Source organism: Hyla sarda, chromosome 11 (assembly GCF_029499605.1).
Source record: "Hyla sarda isolate aHylSar1 chromosome 11, aHylSar1.hap1, whole genome shotgun sequence".
In the NCBI taxonomy this organism is placed as follows: Eukaryota; Metazoa; Chordata; class Amphibia; order Anura; family Hylidae; genus Hyla; species Hyla sarda.
The window spans coordinates 18497734-18502412 of record NC_079199.1 but is presented as its reverse complement, the minus strand read 5'-3'; positions in this window follow the sequence as shown (position 1 = coordinate 18502412).

The window sequence follows — 4679 nt, the reverse complement described above, 5'->3', positions numbered from 1 at the left end:
TACTATATGTCAGTGGTCTCCAACCTGCAGACCTCCAGATGTTGCAAAACTACAACTCCCAGCATGCCCGGACAGCCGTTGGCTGTCCGGGCATGCTGGAAGTTGTAGTTTTGCAACATCTGGAGGTCCGCAGGTTGAAGACCACTGCTATATGCGAAACTCTAAATCATGAAAATGACCCAATCTTTCCAAGATATAAACTAGTTATTTGCCCACCGCAACCAATCACAGCTAAGATTTCATTTTACCAGAACTTAGTATGATATGAATGCTGAGCTGTGATTGGTTGCTACAAGCAAAGCCAGACAGAATCGCTCTGCTCAGAAAAAGTGTTCTAAAGTTATTACCATTTAAAGAGATTCATGTCAAATAAAAAAAAAAAGAGCCTGGTCATTGAGGTAAAAAATGGGTCCGTCCTTAAGGGGTTAAAAATGAGAGGCAACCTGATAGGTTGCTATGGGCAACTGGGCACGTTTTGACAAATCTCCCACCATGTCTCCTGCTGGGGTGAATCTGAATATTTATCTCTCCAATCCTTTTTCCCCAGATACAATAGGCAATCACGTATGTGTTGTATGGCCACTTAGCAGTAATAAAAAGTGAGTTAAATACTACAAGGGTTAGTCTGATTATCATAGCCTCCTAGGGCATATGGATGTAAAGGGGGAGGGGGTCCTTCTGTCAACCAAAACAGCCACTCCTGTGTATTTCCAAAGCATGGGAACAAACAGGTTTGCATGGCTGATACCTAAGTAATTCATATACTTGTACATTAGGCCGTACTAGACTTCAGCTGCCACAAAAACAGGTGTCAACTGAAGCCTTGCTTCTTTAGAATAAATCACTCCATAGCAAAAGGTGCAGCTGCAAGACATGATGGACAAGATTTATCCGTCTGCCAGAAACCAAAATGGTCTGGCTTAAAGGGGTTCTCCACCATAAGGGGAATTTAGTATGGGGATTTAGCTATGTTGTGAGATTACCATAACACTGTGGCTTTTTGTGAACTGGTATTTCCTGTTTGAGTTTTCTTTTTTGCCCAAAAATCCCATAATTCCATTTTCCTCCCTCCCACACATCTGCCACCGCACTCACTGAAACATAAATGAGCTTCATCCATTCAAAAGACCTGTGGTTTTCAATCAGGGTGCCTACAGCTGTTGCATTAGTTACCGATTGACCTCTCTCCCACCAAGCGATAGCTCCACCCATTGAAGCAGACAGGCTCCCTGTCATCAGCTGAATAGTGAGGTCAGGTCTCAACCGCATTGCAATCTGGGAAAAATCTGAGACAACAGTCATTTTGTATGCTGGTAAAAATAAATATTGGGGTGAAAATCACAGAAGAATTGTGAGAAAACCATCACACACAGGTCCAGACACTATATTATGAACTACACTAACTTTACAGCCCCTGTAGCATAGTCAGGTAAAGAAAAAAATCATGGAATACCCCTTTAAGTAACCAATTGCAGCTCCGCTTTCATATCTTATTGAGCTCTGGTAAAATGAAAGCTGAGCTGTGATTGGATGCTGTGGGCAAAACCAGACACTTTTGGTTTTATGCACATTGATATATTTTGGGCCTATATCCTTAGGTGTAGTTATAAATGCTCAGATTTGTGTTTGTCACCCAATCAAAAAGTGCTCTAGAATCTGGTTTACTGCAAGTCATCTCGAAAGGTGAAATACAGTAGACCTTGCCTAAGCCAGAAAGGCCTGCAATGCTTAAGGACTAGTGCAAACGTTTAAAGGGTACCTCTCATCAAATAAACTTTTGATATATTTTAGATGAATGAATGTTGAATAACTTTCCAATAGCATGTTAATGAAAAATATGCTTCTTTCTATTGTATTTTTCCCGATCAGTCCTGTCAGCAAGCATTTCTGACTCATGCTGGAGTCCTAAACACTCAGAGCTGCCAGCCTGCTTTGTTCACAGCCAAACAGGCTGTGAACAAAGCAGGCTGGCAGCTCTGAGTGTTCTCCTTTGTGAACAAAGCAGACTGGCAGCTCGTAGTGTTTAGGACTCCAGCATGAGTCTGAAATGCTTGCTGCCAGGACTGGTAGGGAGACTCCTAGTGGTCATTTCTTCAAAGTGGAAAATTAAATAGAAAGAAGCATATTTTTTAATAACATGCAATTGTAAAGTTATTCTGCATACATTAATCTATAATATATCAAAAGTTTTTTTGATGAGAGGTACCCTTTAAGGATTTTTTCCATAATAATCTTAATTATGAAAAAAAACTTTTTAAGAAGAGATTGTGTTTTTTGGTGTCTACCTCATTGCCACCCAAGTGACCCACCTGGCCTTAAAGGGGTTCTCTGGTGCTTAAACATCTTATCCCCTATCCAAAGGATAGGGGATAAGATTCCTCATCGCGGGAGTCCCGCCGCTGAGGATCCCCGGGATCTTGCACGTGGCACCCCGTTTGTAATCAGTCCCCGGAGCGTGTTCGCTCTGGGACTGATTACCGGCGACCACAGGGCGGGCGGCGTGTGACGTCACGGCTGCGCCCCCGCGCGACGTCACGCTCCGCCCCTCAATGCAGGCCACGGGAGGGGGTGTGATAGCCGCCCGCCCTGTGGTCGCCGGTAATCAGTCCCGGAGCGAACACGCTTCGGGGACTGATTACAAATGGGGTGCGGCGTGCAAGATCCTGGGGATCCCCAGCGGCGGGACTCCTGCGATCAGGCATCTTATCCCCTATCCTTTGGATAGGGGATAAGATGCTTAAGCACCGGAGAACCCCTTTAAAACAGTGTTTCCCAACCAGGGTGCCTCCAGTGTTTCCCAACCAGGGTGCCTCCAGGGTGCCAAAGGCTGTCCGGGCATGCTGGGAGTTGTAGTTTTGCAACACCTGGAGGCACCCTGGTTTTGAAACACTGCCTTAAAAACAATTGGAGGCAAGCATCTATTTAATCAGATCATCTAAAGCAGTGCTCTCCAAACTCTGATTCTCCAGCTGTTGAGAAACTACAACTCCCAGCATGCCCGGACAACCAACAGCTGTAGTTTTGCAAAAAAAAAAAAAAACTGGAGAAGCAAAGGTTCTAAATTACTGTTCTAAATGGGGGTTTAAGAATGGTCGAAATCAATCTTACTAACAATATACAAATAAACACGGTAAATTAAACCATATTTTATCTGACTTTGGGGAAACCTTGGCCATCAGGGCATGATGGGAGTTGTAGTTTTTTTTTTTTCAATGGCTGGGGAGCCCCCCAAGGTATTTTAATGTTGTGAGCCTAAGGATGCATTCACACCACATTTTTGCAATACAGTTCCCTTATACTTTTCAATGTGAAAACTGTAGGGAACCGTATTGACAACCGTATGCCAAAAGATGCATCAGGTTGTGTCCGTTTTGCGTCTTGTACAGTTTTGTCGTTTTTTTTTCCTGTACCCAAAACCGTAGCCTACCACTTTTTTTTGTCCTGGTGAAAAACCGTATTAAACCGTATGTTTTTATTTTTTTCATTGGGAGTCAGTGGGAACTGTACATAACCGTATGGTTCCATATGGTTTGCACTAGGGATCGACCGATATAGTTTTTTTAGGGCCGATACCGATAATCGGTGGACGTTAGGGCCGATAGCCGATAACCTATACCGGAATATCGGTATAAGTTATCGGCTATTTATCCCGCGGGCGCTTTAGATCAATGCACTGCAGTGGCTTTTGCGGTGCCATAGGCCGCCGCCGCCACCCGCTTCTCTCCCTCTACCTGTCAGGGTGGTTCGGGCCATCCATCCTTCCTGTAGTGTCCGACGACATTCCGGGTGGAGGGTGAACCGGTCCGGGCTGTCCTTCTCCGGGGGTCCTCTTCTCCACTCTAGGCAGGCTCCGGCCTAGTAACGCAGTATAGACGCCGCTACTCAGTGACGCACGTGCTCAGCGACGCACCTGACGTCACGGTGTAGCAGCGTCTATGCAGCGTACTAGGCCGGAGCCTGCCCGGAGTGGAGAAGAAGGACCCCCAGAGGACAGCCCGGACCGGTTCACCCTCCACCCGGAATGCCGCCGGTCACTACAGGAAGGATGGATGGCCCGGACCACCCCCATTACGGGGAAGTTTAATTTTTTTTATTGACTAGGAGGGTGGGCCCGACCGATATAGCGGTATGGGCAAAAATCCATACCGTGGGAGAAGAAAAAAAAAACGGTATTCGGTATCATTTTTCAAACCGTATACTGGTTAAAATTTGTACACACGTTTTGATACAGTTTAGTCCGGTTTTGAGGAATCCATTTTTCATCAAAAACCTGACACGGGAACTGTATTTCAAAAATGTGGTGTGAATGCACTCTAAAGGACCCCTTTAAGCATATTTCTGTTTCCCCTTCTGACTTTGATGTCCTATTATTGGACTGGGTCTCAGACTGGCAGCTCCTGCTGGGACATGACACTGCAGCAGCTGGAAGCTCATGTTATCAATAGCACAGGCGTCAGCTGTTGTAGGGCTCTGTACAGACACGTTACAGCAGCGCATTCCCATATCACAGCGATCTCCCATCATGCGCCTCCACTACGTGCAGCAGCACATGCTCCGCTATCTGCGACCGCGCTTCCTGTGTAAATAACCGCGATGCTATGAATCCCCATAGCAACCTGCCGACGCTTCCACCTCATTGGCTGAGCGGAGGGCTCCCGCCCCACGTGGTAACGCCTCGG